Source organism: Arachis hypogaea, chromosome 17 (assembly GCF_003086295.3).
Source record: "Arachis hypogaea cultivar Tifrunner chromosome 17, arahy.Tifrunner.gnm2.J5K5, whole genome shotgun sequence".
Lineage (NCBI taxonomy): Eukaryota > Viridiplantae > Streptophyta > Magnoliopsida > Fabales > Fabaceae > Arachis > Arachis hypogaea.
This window is the reverse complement of record NC_092052.1, coordinates 66,297,246-66,317,854: the sequence shown is the minus strand read 5'-3', so window position 1 is coordinate 66,317,854 and position 20,609 is coordinate 66,297,246. Positions and strand designations below refer to the sequence as shown.

General features: G+C 37.9%; 1 long non-coding RNA gene across 3 annotated transcripts; it reads right to left on the bottom strand.

The window, feature by feature from the left end:
- Positions 1-448: 448 nt before the first annotated feature.
- LOC112764186 (uncharacterized) lies at positions 449-9,596 on the bottom strand. 3 transcript variants are annotated; one of them, XR_011875281.1, is made up of 8 exons: positions 9,124-9,596; positions 7,226-7,727; positions 7,031-7,094; positions 2,614-2,953; positions 1,770-2,238; positions 1,468-1,626; positions 1,257-1,389; positions 449-693 (listed from the first exon to the last, which is right to left on the bottom strand). It is a non-coding gene; the product is annotated as an uncharacterized lncRNA (long non-coding RNA). The 3 variants fall into 3 exon arrangements; XR_003183049.3 differs by lacking the exon at positions 7,226-7,727 and having other exon boundaries at positions 9,124-9,253; XR_011875282.1 differs by lacking the exons at positions 7,031-7,094; positions 9,124-9,596 and having other exon boundaries at positions 7,226-8,450.
- Between the last annotated feature and the right edge of the window lie 11,013 nt (positions 9,597-20,609).

The window sequence follows — 20,609 nt, the reverse complement described above, 5'->3', positions numbered from 1 at the left end:
CACATCCAATCCAAACCACACCGCTTGAAATTGGATCAAATTGGATTGTTTAAAAGAATTTAAAAGTGGAATGGCCACACTTTTTGAACTATCGACACGCTTTTAAAATAGTCATATTTGCAAACTTGCTTGTTGCTTTATCACCACACTTTTGATCTATTGGCACGCTTAAACCATGGCCGTATATAGAACCCTATAACCACGCTTTTAAAACGTGCCAAAAAATATACATACAGCCACGCTTCTAAAAACATGCCCATTGGTTTTGGTTACACTTCAAAAGCATGTCAATAGGAACATATTGCCACGCTTTAAAAGCGTGGCTATATCCTTATCAAATTAAAAAATAATCCTAGTATATGCTTAGAAAATCAAAAGAACAAAACAAAGTAAACCTTGTTTGCAACCACCAAGAACAATAAGCATGTAGAAAACAAAGTCAAGCAGCTGGTCAAACAATTTTACATTATCTAGAAGAATCTGTAATCATATTGGGGATACAAAATTACAAACTAGTGTCATTACAATCTTCAATGAGGTTGAGGGAAATTTAAAACTTCCCTTGGCACCTAGTCCAACAAATGGATGCATGATCTTGCCACGATCCTTTTTCCAGTTCCAAGTTATTGAGTCTTAAATTTGAAATGTTATCCAAACTTAAAGAATCTCGAATAAACAAGGAAGATCAAGCACCTGTGAAGATAAAAGAGAAATAGTTACAACCATGGAGTGAAACACAGCCACAGCAATATATGACACAAGTTAACTACTCAAGCAAAATCCTCTGAATCCAAATACCACTACAGATTAAGAAGCGTGTAAATTACACACAAGTATTGCTATATATATAACTTGAAATTCATGTAGCTAATTTCATGGAGATCTCACGTGACATTTTTTTTCTTACTCATACCACAGTACAATGAGATGCAACCAAAGATTGATTAATCAGAAACATAGAAATGAAAAGTTAAAGAAAGAACTTTTAGTGGAGATCAAATACCGTGAACTCAATTTATGCAGCAACAACACTCCAACTCACATTATACAGCACTCTAGTCCAGAAAATCAATTGAATTGCTGATACTGATTTTGCAACAAAACAACAGTCATATTGTTCTACTTATCCACCCTATATTAGTACAAATACGTTCCTCCAATGTGACAAGTGGAATGAAATTAAATTCAAGAAAAATTCTTTTTAAAAAAAGGTTGGACAGATTACATTGAATTCATAATTAGTGGAAAACAACTACCTTATGTTGTTTGTATTTCTCTGTGAGCTTGGAAAGAGCCACCTCTCCTACTGAGGTACAAATCATGTATATTTTGAGCACGTTCCTTCAATTCGGCAGGTTTATATCTAGTGAGTTGATGAAGTGCTGCATTCTGTAAATAAATCATTTAATTTAGTAATTGAATCCAACTTGGATATTGAATCTGTGCTTTAGAAGAATGAACCATTACCCAAGGAGGTGTCTTTGTGTCTTTGGGCTTAAGCATAAATCTTGATAGAAATACAACACATGCTGCCACCAAAGAAGACAAGAATTTCACACAATTATAATCCAACAAACTGAGCTCAGCGATGTAGCTAGTGAGAAACTCAAACTGCATGTCTGAAGTCTGTATTAGGAAACAGGAATAATGTTAGTCAACTGATAAACTAGAAATAATAATTTTGGTAGTTTCATTAGTAGAGTAAATTACTGTCACTAACATGCTTTCTAAAAATTAGCAACTAGTATATTGAAACAGAGTTCACTTACATCTTTAGAGAATAACTTTTACATGCATTTGGTCCATTGATCTGGAAACTTCCACTAGAATTCTTGTTTGAATTTCCCAAGCCATAATCTGTGTATTCCCAGAATCCATTTTGAATACAGAGAAGATTGATCTATCAAGAATTTCAAACTCATAATAGACCTCTTCTTTATTGAACACAATCAGTTTTAAATTTATGCATGTCCTTGCCAGGATAATCGAAACTTTGCCACAAAAGGTTGACCTCACTATTAGTATCTTGTCCATTTTTCACTACAAGATTTCCTGTATCCAAGAGTTGTGCAATTGAGCTACTCATGACTTTGGTTTTGCTTGCTATGTTGGATGACCAAATGGTTTTATTTGCGTTACTAAGAAGCTCAAGAACCCCCTTCTTGTTTAACCTTAAAGCTCCTAACTTGTTGTGAAGGGGGCTTTCTCTGTTTGCTACTCACACAATTGCTGCATTCCCTGATGAAGCAATAAAATAGAAGCACTTTAGAAAATCTTCTGCAGACAGATGAAATGCAAAGCAAGCCAACATGTCAATGACAAAAATTGCTAAAAAATTCACAAGATATATTGGTTATTGGTTATTGGTTCTTGATATATTAGAATACAATAAAAAGAAGCACAGAAAGATTCAACAACAATTATTTGTATTACTAGAAAAATGAAACATAACCAACTCCAATTTCACATATAATTCAATCAAATCCAACTAGAAAAATAAAGACAAATCAAATTTTAATATAACCAGGCAATGAATTATCCGCTAAATCTGAGTAATAAACGACAACAAAATAAATTGCAATCATACAAAGTCTTGCAAAATCTCTCAATCACCTGTCAACAATCCCTCAATCAATGGAAGAGCTTCAGGCAGGGACTTGAACCTGAAAATAAGTGTGGCCTTGGAGAGCTTCAGGCGGGGCTTGCTTCGAGCGACAGGAGGAGACAAAGGAGCGATGGACAGCGCAAGAGGAACAAGTTTCACCGCCAGTGGAGAGCTTCAAAAGACGATTTTGCCTTGGAGACGACGATTCTGCCGTTGACAACCTTGCTGGACGGCGACAATTCTCCCTCTGACGCGACGATTCTATCTCTGATGATTCTCCTTAGGCGCATCACGACGATGTACTCCTCAGGCTGGGTGTCAGACGCACGGCGGAGATTCTATGGTGACCTTGAGAGTGGGAGGGGGAAGAGCGTGGTGGTGAGAAGAGAGATGGGGGAGAATATGAAATTTGGGAGTGACAGCAAGGGGTTAGGGAATTAGGGTTTCTCAACACATATATATATATATATATATATATATGGGGCAATTTATTTACTATAATAAATAATATGGGAACCAAATTTATCAAAATGCATAAAATGGAAAACGGATACCAAATTGCATTTTTCCCATAATCTATGTAAACCGCGAGGTAATCCGCTGTAGGGGTGTCGTGGATTACGTGCTAGACGAAATAAGCGTAAACCGCGATAGGGGTATCGCGGTTTACGTTTGGATGTATAATGTGCATAAACTGCGACAGGGGTGTAGCGGTTAATGTATTAGTATAAATACACTGAAGGGGTCTCGCGGATTACATTTGTGCTGGAGATAAAGTTTTTTAGAGAGAGAGGTTTTCTAGAGAGAGGAAAAGAGAGAAAAGTGTGGGTTGGTTTAGTGGAGATCGGAGCCAGGACTATGGCGGAGGCACGCAGACTTTACAGGCTCAACGACATTGCGCACGTTGCTAGAAGCATAAACGAAAAGGTTAGTTTGGTTATTTTTAATTAATGTATTTTGCATAATATTTTTCGTATAACTGTGATTTAGGTATTTAAATTTAGATTTAAATTATTATTTTAAACCATAAAATGTAGTATTTAATTAATTTAGATTAAGGTCTTGAATCGTTTATGCCTTTCATTGAATTTTGTGATTAGAAAATAGGAACTGTATGTTACCTGTTTAAACATTAATATTGTATATTTTGTGTTAGATTACTTTAAATTAGTGTTAGTTTTTTTATATGTTTGGTTTCTTCTGTTACATGCACCAACCCACGAGATGTATTTATAGTGTCCGGAAGCAGCAGAACATGCCTCTGCATGACAAGATCGTACTGTATCTGGAAAGGGCCGGTTTGTACCACCTGGTGAGGCTCAACGCCAGGTGCTTCTGGTTGGACGAGCCCTTAGTGAGCGCTTTCATTGAGAGGTGGCATCTTGAGACGCATACCTTTCATATGCCCTTTGGAGAGTGCACTATCACGCTCCAGGATGTAGCATACCAGTTGGGGCTGCCTGTGGATGGTTTACCTGTATCCGGGTGCCTTACAGATTTTGAGAAATTTACGGAAAAAGACAAACCGGCATGGGAGTGGTTTCAGGAACTGTTTGGCGAGCTTCCACCACAAAATAAGGTCAAGCAGTATACAGTCCACTTCACCTGGTTTCATGAGAGGTTCAGGATGCTGCCAAATGATGCTACGGAGGAGATCATATGTATATATGCACGGGCTTATATTATGATGGTGCTTTCCACTCAGTTGTTCGGTGACGAGTGGAAACCAGGTTCATATACGGTGGTTACCCTTTGTGGCGAGACTTGATGACATGGGCAGTTATAGCTGGGGGTTGGCAGCGTTGGCCTGGCTATATCGTTGCATGTGTTGGGTGGCCAACAGAAACGTAACGAACTTGGCAAGCCACCTGCAGCTACTGCAGTCATGGATTTTCTGGCGGTTTCCTAGCCTCAGGCCGCGAGAATTCGACACATATTCCTTCTCATTGGCTTCCAGGTATACATATCTGAACAGTTAGACTTGAATTGTAACTTTTTTTCTTATGGTTCTACCTGTTAACATTGTATTCGTTCAGGTGGGCCACCTACTTGCCGACATCCGACCGCAAGGAGGAGAGTCGTCCAGTGTCGCCAAGCGTTGGACCGATTAAGCAATCGAGATGTAAGTTTATTCATTTTTTATCTAGTAATTAACTATAAATTTGTTTGTTAATGGACTTATAAAATGTATTCTGTCAACGTTTGTAGATTGTTTGGGAGCCTTATGCTTCGCTCGACGTGATGGCTATTCATCCCGAGATTCTCACAGAGGAGCACAGTCGGTTATGGCGTGCATGTACCTGCTTGATATACGTCGCCGTCATTGAGTGGCACCAGGGGGATAGGGTGCTGCCACAGCTGGATGGCGTTCAGCACGAGCCTGAGCAAGCCTCGAATATAGACTGGCTCCATGCCAAGGATGGGAGGAGTAGGGACAGATGGTTCCCAAGCTATTATCAGGTATGGCACCTTAGTTGGCAAAACAGGGTTGATGTTATCCTATGTATCCCCCGGGTGCCTGATTCCAGGTCGTCCGCAAACTTTCTGCGATGGGTGGTATAGAGTGGCCCATAGATTTCTGTCGCCAGATTCCTTGATTGCCGATCCTAGAGCTGAGGAGATCAGTTAGGATGTTTAGAGAGGGTCGTCACAGGCGCCTTCTAGGGTTCCAATGCCAGACGTGCCTGATAACGACGCGTTGGTACCCGGGCTACAGACTGTGAGTGGCGATAGCTGGATGACATGATTCAGGATGACAGATCTGGTGGCGACGGAGTCAGACACGCCGATCACCGTGTCCGTCTTGGCTGTCCTCAGCGTCGGGGTGGTTCATCAGGGGTCACATCTAATGGTACTGGTGATAGACCCACTGAGCAGGCAGGGGCGGAGACACAGGAGGTTCCTTTTACACATGTTTCGAACTCCCACATATACCATGACATCCATGGCCAGATGTATGATGACTTGGCGGATCCGACTTTCACGATGAATATGGACCACAAGGTTAGGAGTTCACAGTTCTACTCCGACTTTGCAGATCTCATCCGGGATGACGACCCTCCGCATCTTCAGCAGCAGACCCCATAGGATTAAGGGCCTGAGACCCAGATGGACGATGCGCAGGGGTACCGCCTAGATATGCAGGATATGCAGCGGTACCAGCCGCAGATGTCTGACCCTCATGGGTTCCAGCTCCAGCTACATGTAGACCTGAATGAGCCTACTGACCGCCCATATGACAGTTGGTTGGGCATGGGAGGGACGCCGCCATCTGCATATGACGTAGGCATGCCTGTCGATCCTCCAACACAGCAGCACCAGAGGCCAGTCAGAGTGAGACGGGTCGCTCGATATAGTACAAGGTCGCATCTCCTGGGCCCATTTGGACATGACTCTCACCAGAAGGATGAGGATACGCGGGAGCCGTAGCTTACTATTTTATGTTTTCATTGAAGAAACCTATGTAATTCAAATTTGTCATGTAGTTTTGTTTTATGTGTTTGTACTTAGTTTATGTCCATTGAATTAGATGTGTTATGTATTTTTTTGTTAACAATACACATACTTCATTTTATGTCTATGCAAATTTTATACTAACGCATAAACCGCTACAGCCTTGTCGCGGTTTATGCACATTATACATCCAAACGTAAACCACGACACCCCTGTCACGATTTATGCTTATTTCGTCTAGCACGTAATCCGCGACACCCCTACAGCGGATTACGTGTATTGGTAAACCGCAAAACCGCTGTTGCAGTTTACATAGATTATAGAAAAAATGCATTTTGGTATCCGTTTTCCATTTTATGCAATCTGGTAAATTTAGTTCCCATATTATTTATTATATTAAATTGCCCTAGGAAATGAGTATGCTTTAAAAAGGTGACAAACAAAAAATAGCCACGCTTCAATAAAAAGCGTGGCGACAAGATTTTCAAAATGTCACCGTAAAGTAATTCTATTGGTACACTTTAAAAGGTGACTGTTGTTCTTTATGGCCACGTTTTTGAAGCGTGTAAAAAAATCCGTAACCAAATTTTTAATCATTCGCCACCCTCAAAAAAGCGTGGCCAAATTTTTGATCAATTGCCACCCTCGTAAAAACATAGCCATTGTTTGGCCACGCTTTTAAAGCATGGTAAGAAAAAAGTGTGGCGACAAGCCTTTTTTCTTGTAGTGCCCAGGCTCTTGCTTACACTCCAAGGCTAAGACTTAGCCTCCGCTTAAGTCTCAGCTTCAACCTCAATCTCATCTAGAGGTGTATGCGAATCAAATTGGATTGGATTTGGACAAAATTTCGATATGTAAACTTCAGATTTGATAAGATATATTTGCATTTTTAGGTTTGAATCGAATCTGATTTGCATAAAAAAATTCTAACCTTTCTTCCTGAAAATAGAAAAAAAAAAATTTTTTACTCACCTTTTTACTCCCAAGTAATTGGTTTCCCTGCCTAGATTATTCTTGTACAAATGCATCAACCATTCTAAGAAAAAAATTAACCCAAAACTTAAAATTTTGATATCTATATTTAATAAACCAAATAAAATCATGACATAGTTTAATTATGTGAATATAAAACTAAAAGTACCCATATCTTAATGTTAAAGAAATTACTTGACAATCGACGAAGGCGACTCACACAGAAGCTCCTGCAGCTAACACAATGAAGAATATGACTGATGGAAAGCTCTAATATATCTAAGACGGTGAAGAATGCTAGAGGCAAAGCTCTGCCATTCTGCAATCATGACAACGAGGAATGAAGAAAGCAGGGAGTAATGGATATGGTGGAAGGAGTAAGGGATCATAGCCGAATGGGATTAGGAGTGAAAGTATAGTATGTGTGAATTGCTGCTGGTAGGTGATTACTGATTTATTTTTTAATTTTTTTTAAACTAATAAATAAATAATTTGGTGAGTGCCTCCAAGCCTGCTTTGTCACTTCCCGGGGGCTAAACGGCGCGAGTTAAGTGGTGTTTTTTGTTCATGGTCCTAATATTCATTCGTAGCCTGCCTTTTTGATGGCATAAACAGGCTGGCTCATATGTGCTTTTGCCTTTTTTTTTAATTGAAGACATAAGCACAATCAAATGACAATGCCACTCTTCAATTATCCCTGGATTGCAAATGTCTTAGAATATCACAATTCAAATACTCAATGATCTAGGAAGCATAGATTTCTGGAATAAGGTCATAATCACTAAAATGAAGTGAGTTGATGAGTTTGTGACATTAAGAAAAATAGTGTGTGAATTCTAAGTTTGCGCACGGTTTAGAACTCATGCACTAGCACTTGAAAGCTGTCACAACTACATAAAGTATGCATATACTCACTCATTTTAATGTGCCTAAGATGCTTTAAAGAACACTTGCAAGTTGAAACAAACACACAAGCAACAAGAAGCATAAGGACACTTAGGCAAATAATCAAGCAATTGATATAGTGTGATGGATTATGCAAAAGAAGAGGTTTAGAGTATGTGATGTTGTCATTGAAATTCAATTTTCAAATAATCCAATCATGGCAATTGTATCAAACGCATATAGTCAAAACTCAATCAATAAGAACTAGCATCTCAAGCAATCCATCATATCAAACTAAACTTGGTAAATGATGCCAAACAAAATCAAATATTCTAAATCACATGGTAGCTACAACATGCAATTTAAAGCACAAGTTAGACATAGAGGCATATTCAAGCAATTGGTGAATAAACAAGAATAATGGTTAAGCAAGGTGAGAGGAATAAGTTCAAACACCAAAAGACCTCAAACATTCAAGATTCAAAAATTTTAGTCAATTAGAAATATTCACATTTACATCAATGCATAGCAAGCATTGATTTTTAGAGATTGAACCAAATTTCCATTAAAAACTGAGACATATTATCAAACAAGCAGTGTGCATATACTCAAAGTTTACACAAATTTAGCACAAAATCACCACTAAAAACAGAATCAGTAGCAAATCAAGTAGCGAGAGCAGAAACAATCAGTAGCCAACAGATATAGCATTCACTCAATCAGCAAGAGTAACATGCATAGCAGCATCAAATGTCAATATCAATCCCAGCATGATTCATAAAAAAAAACAATTTCACAAAATTCAGCATCAATTACACAAAACCAACAGCATCTTGCAGTGGTTCAGCAACAAATCAATGCAACCAAGTAGTAGCTGACAATTCAAATTCAAATAAATGCTATTCAACCAAATTTCAGCAATTATTCAACAAAACAAACAGTCTTTTAACATCTATTCATTAAGTTCAACATAAACAACACCAAATCAGCAACATTTCAGCAAAAACAAACCCTAAAACAGCGACTCATCAATACGGTCAAGCATTTTCCACACAATTTCATTAGTCCCAGAACCTAATAACCTATTCTACCCTATCTTAACAACCTAAAATCCACTAAAACAGAAAATTAAATCTAACTAAACTGATCTAGAATCAAACTAAGGAACTAAAACTAACTAAAACAGGAATTGAAAGCAAAACGGTAACCTGAATTTTAGCAGCAGGTGGAAACGAAGAAGAGGAGAAGGAGTTGCGGTGGCACTGTGTTGTTGCCACAGCCAGCAATGGCGCACGCAAGTGGTCGCCGAACGACGAGAAACAGGGGCTGGAGTTTCTTTGCCCTGTTCTGTTCAGCTGCGAAGCAGTGACTGCTTCCGCGAGCTCGGGGCGAGCTAGAGAAGAAGGAAAGAAGAGTCACGGCGTCGCAAGTGTTGCTGGCGGCGATAAAGGGCGCGGCGTTAATGGTGAAAAGAGAAGAGGAAGGAGTAGCGGTGATGGTGTGACGGCGGGTGGGGCGGCGCTGTGGAGGAGATGGTGATCGGTGATGATGGTGAAGAAGATGGGTGATAGGTGGTGAAGGGAAAAGCTGCGCTGAAGAGAGGGAGAAGAAAAAAGAAACAGAGCGAATTAGGGTTTCTTTTAAAACGCACGGAGGTTACACGAGAAACGCCCGCGCAACCGGAGCTTTTCCTCTGTTTGCCCCTTCCTTTTACCATTCAAGCTTAAAATGAATTTTCTAATCTGAATTTTAACATTTTAAAGCCAAAATCAATCCCAAAATATACAAATAAACTAAAATTCTAATAAATCCAATAAAAAAATTATTTAAATTAAAAAAAACTATAATAAAAAAATTTATAGATAAGTTTTTAACAAAATTTTCAATCTCTAAAATTATTTTTACCAATCAACCATATCATTTATAATAAAAATCTACCAAATTAAACTAATAAAAAAGTAAAATATTTACAAAAATAATAAAAAAAAAGTGAAATTTAAAAGATTTTACTATAGTGGGATGTTTTTCACCTAACATTTTTATTTATTATCCTTAAGTTAGATAATTAGTGAAATTCTTGTCATGAAGACTTGTACTTGAATTCATCCTTAAATCTCCATCAATGTTTGATCTTGACATGCTTTCTCGGATTCAAAAGTGCTAACACCAAACTTCTAAAAATTTCAAGAAATGTGAAGAGCCCCCGAATTGTTGATTATCACATTATATTCTAGGATCCCAAATTTTATATGTTCATTCACTTTCTTGTTGATCTTCATACTTCTTCGAGTGATAAAATTTTGGAATTCTCACTTAAACTCAAAATCCTCATCCAAAATCTCTTGAATTGAGCCTTATGCCACCTCCGAAACCCAAAGCTTGAACTTTCCTCTATCATGAACCTTGGTTTTTGTTGTCAACTACTATCCAATTCCTTCTTGCTTAGTGTAACACTCTTACTATCATAATATCACGCTTCCGATTGCGTTACTATAATAGTGAGAATATTACGACAACCTTTACATATATCTTTACATAGTAGGAGCCTTTAGCTAAAAAATGCATAGAGTTTTCTTTGAAAAAAAATCGAAAATACTTTTTTTTTTTTTACAAACATACATACATCCAAATCGATCACAAAACCTCACATGTACATATATAAATACAAAGATTCTTCGTACAAGTAACTTACAAATATTACATATCATTACAATCACGGCTCATATCCCTCTTTACAAAAATATAACAATAATGGCGAGGAAAAATAATAACTAAGCTATCTAAAACAGATATAGCACAGCTAAAAACTTAGCAAAATCTTCATAAACTTCTTCGTCCATTTTCTGAAAAATATAGGACTGTAGGGGGTGAGAACCTAAACACGGTCTCACCAGAGAAGTTTTGAATTGTTATCAGAGGAGACCGTGTTTAGGTTCTATATATATATAAAGTTGTTTTCAACCACAATGATCATCGCTCGTCTTATGAACCTTTTCAAATAACAAAAATTAATTATCCAAAAATCCAAATTCATATTTCACTTAAAAGAATTTGAAATCTCGATAATATCCCATAACATTATACTACATACCAAAGAAACAATGTAACTAGACTTATCAATAATTCATCCAATCACGACCTCCGGCCCAAAAACATAATCAACCACGCCTTCCGGTCCAATACATAATCAACCATGGCCTCTTGTCCAAAACATAATCAACCACGGCCACCAGTCCAAAACATAATCAACCACACTCAAACCACCATAATTTGAACCAACAAGTCACAAATCACATAAACAGTCAAACACTCACACATAGAGAATAATTATGACAAGTAGTACAACTAGGAGTTAACAACATCTCAATTAGACAAACCAAGTAATTTCAAATAAATGCAGTATGATGCATGCCTGTCCTACTAGCCATGAGCTCATGTGTCAGTTATATGCCAAACCCAACACAAAATCCAATTGACACCCCGGATTGGTCTCTCGATGCGCATCTCCAAGAGAAATTATATAAGTCATGGTACTATTATCTCAACGGAGAGTGCCATCTCACGTCAACAGAGAGTGTCATCTCACCTTTCATCCGAGAGAATGGTTCTATCAGGGACATAGTGCCCATACACACTCTTGGAATATAGTTTTCGGCACACTTTTCAATCATAAATACCATTTATCAGGGATATAGTGAGAGGGGTGAGGAGGTAAGGGTGGCAGCGTTGAGTGATAGTGATAGTAAAGTGGGTGAGTGTGTGTAATGAAATTAGGGATAGTGTGGGTTGATTTGGAAATTAGGGTTTGGGTAATTTGGTAATTTTAATAAAATTATGGGTAATGTAGTAATTGAAAACTAATTTTAATTCAACAATAATTATCTATAAAAATATTGCTTATTCCTCAACTTGAAAATTATTTTCAAATAAATACTCCAATTTTAAAATTAGAGTTAATCAAATATTTTTTTGTAAGATAATTTTTTGAAAATCAAATCATAAATAAATATCATAATTTATGTTTTAAAAATCTGGAGTCTTACATCCTACCCAACTTACAAAAATTTTCGTCCTCAAAAATTAATATAACATACAAAAGATTACATGGTTCTAACACTTTACTTTTAGACACCTTTGGAAAAAGTAAAAGGTCTCATCATATATATACAGTTTCAAATACCAAGATATTCATATGGCATAAAATATAAGGAAAAAAAGTAGATGCAAAGCAGAAGCTACAAGATAGGTGATAGCGAGGGGATTTGTTGTATGGTTTGGAATCGATCAAAACAAGAATCAATTCATTGGTAGCATAGTCCAAACCAACAATGAATTCTCGAGATCAAATATTAAATTCAAATTAAAATAACCGAGATCAAGAGTACTTCAACCTCAGGTCGTTCTCCCTAGGACGCAATCGGGAGTGTTTCTCTTTCGGTTGTTAAGAGGACAAAAGGGGTTTTGACTTAAAGAACGAAAGATTAAAGAGACTAAGCAATAAAAGAACTAAGAGATGCTCAAAATTGTAATTAATGCAAGTAAAGAGAAGGTAAGGTCAAAACTAGTGAAAATGCTAAAAATGAGCATTGACTTGGGAATGAAAATCTAAGAATCCTATCATTGCCATAACCATAACTATGATAATTATGACGAGTCAATCTCGCCTAGTCAACCCCAACCATCGAGGAGTAAGTTAAGCAAGCATAATTTACCTTAACCCATAAGTCCTAGCTAACTTACCAAACTAGTTGATAAAAGCTAGCGTCAATGGAAACAAGAGTCAACTAACTACCTAAGAATTACCACTAAATGTCGGACATTATGACTCTAGTATCCTAGGAACTTAAACCTCAAGCCGAGGTGGGAAAATCTACTCAAAACTTAAAGTTGGCATTTTTACAAACACCTTGTGTGCATAAAAGTAAAGCATGGAAGATTGCAAGTAAAATGGAAAAACTATAACCAACTATCAACAAAACCAAATGTAAGCAAGCAATCAAATATAAAGGAAGCATGAAACATAAAATTAACTGATCAAAACTTCAAGAAACATAAAATTACAAATATGAACAAGTAACTTGAACCAAAAGGAAATGAAAGTAAAGACAATGTAATTAAAGAGGAAATTGAGAGTACTTACAATTAAAGAAGCAAAATCCAAAAGAAAAGCTTCCTATAAAATGCTACAATGGAAATGGAAAATGAAAACCTAGGAGAGCAATGCTACACTACTCCTACTCCTACTCATAATTACTCTCTAAAACTATCTAAGTGAGCTCCCTAAGCTAATTGCTTTCATATGAGATGTTGCCCCCTTGATACAGCCTTTGATTTCAGCCTCAAGCCTTCAGAAATGGGCCAAAAAAGCCCCAAAATTGCGAGTCCACGTGCATTTTTAATGAAGGCATGCATTGGTACCTGTGCGGACGCACAGACGTGTGCGGCCGCACACTCGGCTGAAAGTTGACCTGTGCATACGCACAGGTACTTGTGCACACGCACACATAGAAATACTCGTTTGTGCGCACGCACACTTCGCTGTGTGTACTTTTCCTTATTTTCTTCATGTTTTTTCCCTTGTACATGCTTTCTTTCACTTTTGGCCATCCATTCTTGCCTCTAAGGCCTGAAATCACTCACAAACCATATCACGGCATCGAATGACATAAAAGTAGAATTAAAAATCACTAATCTAAGCATTAAAATGCATGTTTTCACATTTAGAATCAAATTAGGGATCAAACACAAAAGTATGCTATTTTGGTGATTAAGTGTGAGTTCATGTGCTATAATCCATTCAAATCAAGCCAAAATACATCGAAAAATATGGACTCATCAATTCCCCCACACTTAAGTAATAGCATGTCCTCATGCTAAACCAACAAGGAGAATGATCAAAAAGGGGTAATCAACTTATTAAATACAACTATCTATATGCATGCAAGGTATCTATATACTATATATACTTATATATCTATCTATAGTATCTATATAAAATTGGTAAAAACAAACAATCAAATTCCCAAGCAACTATAGACAAGCAGGGCCAAGCAAGGAATTAATCCAATGCAACCAAAATCTAAAGAATTGATTCAACTCATCAAAATGAAGCAACTTGCAAGAATTCATGATAAGAGGGGGTGGAATATAGAATTGAGTAATTAAACCCTCACTAGGTGTGTATACACTCTAATCATTCGGTGTTTAGGGTCAATTCACTTAAATCTCCTTCCAATCATGCTTTCAAGGATTTGCTTTTCTTCTAATGATCAACAAAGAAGTGATGCATGAATGCAATTATCATGAGGACTTCATATGGTTGTAATGGGGTTAGGATAAGGTGGAATAGATATGGCCAAGTGGACTAGAATGATTGAATCTTTGATTAGTTTAAGTCTCTACATCAACCCGTATCAACCAAATCAAAACAAAATGCAATCCTAACCTTCCATCATTTTCTATTCACTAGCACTCATGTATGCTTTTCTCACAAAAATATCGCATATGCAATTCCTTTATTCATTTGTTTACTTTTTAGGGTGCCTTTGTGCCCTTTTTAGGATGAAGAGTTTTTTTTTTTTTTTAATTCAGAATTGCATATGGTTAAGTAGTTCATACATGAATGTTCCCATTTTCCACAATTTTCAATGAATACCCGAATTAAACATTTTTTTTACTACCAAAGTTTTCCAAAAGATTCCTCCACACTTAAATGAAACACACTCTTCCAACCTAAGCCAATCGATGATACATTCTAAGGTAATTCATGGTTTTCCGCTTAGGGCTGTGATGTGCTAAAATCAAGAACAATGGGGTAAATAAAGCTCAAAGAAGTTTAACAATGGTAAATGCAAAGGGTAGGCTATATGGGAAAAGTAAGCTTTTAAACAAAGATGGCCTCAATCATGCTCAATACAATTCAAAACATCAATCATTGGAAATAAAGAATCAAGCAGAACCAAGATTACAATCATAGAAGAGATATAATACTCAATGAACAAAATTAGTGGTTAAAAATGTGTAACCACTCAATATAGCCCAAAAGCTCACAAGGTAATTGTTCTTTACTCTTCTATGTTCCATAAGAATCATTTAAGTAAGTTTGAAAACAATTTTCTCAATCAATTCAATAGAATGCCCTTGAAACAAGATTCTTGGAAATCTTTATTTTTCACCAAAATTTATTTACTATATGTATGTATGATGTGATAGATGCAAAATTTTTCAAAATTTCCTAGTTCCTAATTTTCAATAAGCAAAAAGTAACATGAACAATTAGGATCAAGATAAACTAGGCATAAGCTATTCACATCATCCAATCACACTCCATATCTATACTATATACCAAGCAATATAAAGATGCAATATGTATATATATATATACCAAAATGAAAGTGCAATACTAAAGATAACTAGAAGCAAGCAAATATATATCTATCCAAGTACTAAACAGTAGCAAAAAGTAAAGTGCTGTCAATATCTATAAAAGCATAATAAAACTGAAAATAAACTAAATAAGAGTGTTTAGGAGAGAATATTTACACCCAAAATGTCGTAGATCCTCCCCATACTTAAGTCATGCACTGTCCTCAGTGCTCAAAATAATCAATCGGGGGGATCAACCATGAGAAGCTCCACCGTCAGATGGTGGTGGGTGGTGGTGACACTGATAAACAATGAGGGCTCGGAAAGTCTCTGGGGTGGCCTCAGCTGCCGGCTGCTCTACTGGTTGGTCAGCTGTCTCGATTGCCATCTCCACTATCGGTTCAGGTCTAGCTGCCGGCCCCTCGACTCTAGGCTCCTCAATCGTGGGCTCTACGGGTCTCTGCTTAGGGTGCTCGACTGCCTGGCTAGCTTCAACTGCTGGCTCCTCAGATGCAGGCTCCTCGGCCTCAGGCTCTGGTGTATTTGGAGGAGGTGGCCCAGGGTCTCTACCCTCAAACTTTGCCACTATCCACTAGAAGCGGCGAGCGTTACGGCGCTCATAGCGGTGGACGGCCTGAAGGATCTCCCGGCACAACTCATATGGTGTCTGGGATCGGGGTGCAGGTGCGGGAGCTGTAGGAGGTGCTGAAGGCTCTGCTGCTGATGATGGAGGCTCAGTGGTCTTCCTCTTCTTCTGTGGCGGTCCGTCGTAGTCGCCGTATGGTAGGAATGGCTGCTTGCTGATGTAGATAGACATCCGGTCTGTTGGGTGTCTCTTCACTCTAGATAAAGCGGCGAATTTGGTAATCAACGATGGGAAGGGAATGTTGTATTTCTGCTATTGGTTCACCTTCCACATCAACTCTTTGATAAGGGGAAGGACAGAGATCCTCTTCCCCTCCAGAATAGTCCACAACAAAACTGCCACACAGACTCTGATATGCGTGGCATGCGTGCTCGGAAGAATGTAGTCAGTAATAATCTGCTGTCAGATCCTTGCCTCTGGATTGAGATCAGTGCATGCAATGCTCAACGGAACCGCATTATCCCCTTTGTTGTACTCCCATCTAGCCTCAGGCTGGCCAATATTTTCCAGAACCACATCCAAATAAATCTTGCCCGTTGTCACGTCCTTCATTATTTGAGTGTAAGCGTCACGAGCTGGAGGAATATGCGGAATATCCAAGAGAGCCTCTAAAGCAGTATCAGAGGTGTCCAAGGTGACACCTCTCAGAAAAACAGTTGGGGCATCCCTCTTTAGGAAATTTGTATAAAATTCCTTGACCTGGTGTTCATTTACTTCCACCGGATTGATCTTTACGAATTCCCAATGATAAAAATTTAATCTGTTTATAACTTGGTTCGCATATTTCTCAGGCAGGTTTAGCTTTCTCTCATAGTGAAAGGCCGTTTTTCCAATTTCTTATATTGTTCTTGGGCTTCAGCATTAATGAATGTGTCTGGTTGGTTACTCGGAGGCACAGGAGGAGGACAGGCCAAAGGATTGGCTTTCTCCTTTCCTTTGTGGGCCATCCTGAAAAAGACAAAAAGTAGAATACAACTCAGGAGAAAAAGATAAAAGTCACAGAAGGAAGAAGGAAACAGTCAAACAATTCAAATAAGAGCCAATAAGGTAAACAACCGCTCAACTTAGGGGAAAACATGTATAAAGCATTGAGATGTCCAAAAGAAATGTGTTTTCCCAAGATCAAGCAACCTAAGTAACAAATGAATGAGTGAACAATGATTAAAGCATATATAGGACTTAGGTGTATTATGTAAGTGAATTGAATTGGAAGAAATTGATTATTGCCCTGTTGCATTTGAATCCAAAGTGTTATCAAAACTTATGCACAAAAGGCAATAATCAACTTGGCAATTTAAAGCACCAGCTTATTCATGGAATAGAGTAGTAAAATGGTCACGTAGCCAATTCTTGTTCCCAAAAGCAATGTCAATTAAAATCAGGTTTCATTGCTCAAAAAGATTCACAAAGGACAAGTAATTGTACATGATCATTTATGTTCAAGAACACATGAGTAAGCAGTTAGTCAATTCACCAAACAAACATTGTATGTACTGCTGCAAAAGGCACCAAACAGATTTCAAGATGTATAAGTTTCGAGCTAGTTTGGTGTTAAAACAAAAAGGCATGGCGGTCAGTACATAATGTAGTAAATCAGCATGCTATGCACTTACAAATGCATCAAACAGAATGAATTTCAGCTTGGTATTCCAAACAAGTGGAGAATTTTTTTGAAATACAATTTGATGTGTCAGCAAAAATTGACAACTAAGTGCCCAGCCAGCAATGCATCAACTGAAGTGTAATATGCACAGGGACAATGAACACCAAACAAAAGAAATATAGTTGAAAATTTCAATTTTAAATCGGTGTTCGAGCTTAAACTCAGAGTGCATAAACTAATCAATCTCAGGCAGCATTCTCAATAATAGAAAAATTGCACAATTAGAAATTAACAATGCAGAATCCGAACAAATTTCAAAACCTGTGCTGATCAGACACAGAAATTGATTCAAAAATCCCATTCAAGCATTTCAACAAGCATAATATGTGCAGAGATAATGAGCAGCAAACACAGTTCAATATACATGACAGCAGTCACAGTTCAGTAACATTCACAGTTCATACATAATAGGGTTCAGTCCCAGCAAAATCCAAATAATCAGCTAGCCTCAACAACATTCAATCGGAAACAGAAATCATCTAACTTAATGCCACCTAGTGTCTAGAACAGAATTCAAAATGCAATTAAAGAAGTAAAATGAAACAGAAACAGTAAAGGGCAGGTTGAGGGGAAGAAATGGAACCTGTGATGCAGAGGGAAGAGGAATGGAGGAAGGAAGGGGAGGGCAAGGCGGAGAGGGGCACAGCGGCTCAAAGGTCCGCCACTACTGGTGGCTACTCGCCGGAATGGGAAGCGCGGCCTAGGGTTCTGGCACGGGAACAGGGAAGAGAAAGAAGAGACATGTAGAAGAGAGATAGAGAAGAAGAGATAGAGGGGTGTCGGCGACGGTGGTGCGGTCACCGGCGGAATGGTGCCGTGAACCGGGGGGGGCTGAGAGGGGTTGGAGGTTAAGGTAGGGGTGCTTGTGTTCAGAGAGAGGGAAAAGAAGAAATGGGTGTGATTTGGAAACTGAAGGCGACACTCCCCCTTTTCGAATAAACGTTCGAAAGGGGATCTGTGCAGACGCACAAGGTTGTGTGTGGACGCACACAGGGAAAAAGAAAGGGGTATGCGCGTGCACAAGGTCGTGCAGACACTGTGAACAAAAGGTGTAATGCTTCCTGTGCGGGCTCACAAGAAGGTGTGCGTTCGCACAGAAGGAGAGAAGGGGTTGGGTTCACACGCACAGTCTGTGCGTACGCTGCGACCAGGGGGGTTGTTTAAGGCTGTGCGTGCGCTCAGCTCTGTGCACACTGATGCGTGAGCATCTTTCCTATCTTTTCCTAGTGAATTTGCATCTAATTTGTTGAGTTTAATAAAGAATTAATTATCTTTTAGCCAATATGGATGCTACTTTGAGTCTTTTGCAATTTTGTTTATTTTAGGTAGCATTCGGCTGGATTTGATGGAGTTTCTGCAGCACAAGAATCAAAGGAGATGGCAGCAAGGAGTGACGCGTACGCGTGACTGACACGTGCGCGTGATTTGGAGCTTTCCATGGCGATGCGTGCATGTGACTGACGCGTACACGTGATTTGAAGATTTGCTCAGCGACGCGTGCGCGTACCTAACGCGTACGCGTGACACGCGAAAAAGGCCATCGACGCGTACGCGTGACTGACGCGTACGCGTGACATGCGCGACGTGCAGAAAATGTAGAAAAATGCTGGGGGCGATTTCTGGGCTGTTTTGACTCAGTTTTTAGCCTAGAAAACACAGATTAGAAGCTGCAGAATGGACAAAACAAGTGATCCCCACCCATCAACTAAAGACTTGCTGATTAATCTGATTTAAATTCAAATATTATTTTTTAGGAAAAGATATTATTATTTTAATTTCAGAAGATAGATTTAAAATTAATTAGGATTAGATATAGAAAGGAATGCCAATAGGGTGGTTCCAACACAACATTATTCCATTCCAATTTACAATCCTTACTATTCTCTGAACCATGAGCAACTAAACCTCCATTGTTAAGGTTAGGAGCTCTGTCTATTTGTATGGATTGATTTTATTGCTTTTTCTATTTTAATTCATATATGGATTTATAATTTAAGAATTGTTTTCGCTCTTTATCTTATGAATTTGGGTGGAACGGAAGTATGACCCTATTTCTATTTGAGTTCTTGTATAACTTGGAAAAGCTCTTTACTTGAACAACAACTTGTAAACATATTCTCCTAAATTTTAATTATTTGGATTTAACGGAATACGTGACATATAATCCTTTTATTTTTGGGTAATTAGAGTTTTTGTGTCATATAAACTGGAATTTGATCATCACCCTCTAATTGGAATTAACTGACCAAGGAATTGGTTGTTGATGAATTTTAGAGGAGACTAGGAAGGTCTAAGGAATTAGGGTCTAGTCACATATAGTTTGCCCTAAATTTAATCCTACATGATTATAATAGTTAGTAAGAAAAGTTAATCTGGAAATTTAGATAACTTTGAAACCTTAACTGCCTTCTCCATAGTTTATTCCCAACTTATTTACTTTACTATTTTAATTTCTGCACGATTATTTAATGCTCTTTGAATATTCAAACACTCCTTTCTGCTTGCTTGACTAAGCTCATCAATCAACCATTGTTGCTTGATCCATCAATCCTCGTGGAATCAACCTTCACTCACCTGAGGTATTACTTGGTACGACCCGGTGCACTTGCCGGTTAGTTTGTGGTTATAAATTTCCGCACCAAGTTTTTGGCGCCGTTGCCGGGGATTGATAGTGATTAACAACTATCAGTTGTTTGATTGCTTAGATTAGGTGTTTTAGTTTTAATTTTTATTTAAATTTTGCTTAGTATTTTTCGAATTTTTTTTATAAATAGTACTACTATTTTTCCTTAATTTCTGAAATTAAGTTTGGTGTCACCTAGTTAATTTCATTTTAATTTTCTTGTTTATTTTTTTCTATTATTTTTTGAAATTTTTGTTTTATTTCAGTTATTATTTTCGAAATTTTTTCTATTTCATTTATTTAGTATTTCTATTTTATTATTTTACACAGGTTACCTCACAGGGACTTCTCTGCACTTTGACGTAGAGAATCCCATCTTTTTCTTGTTTTCCTGTTT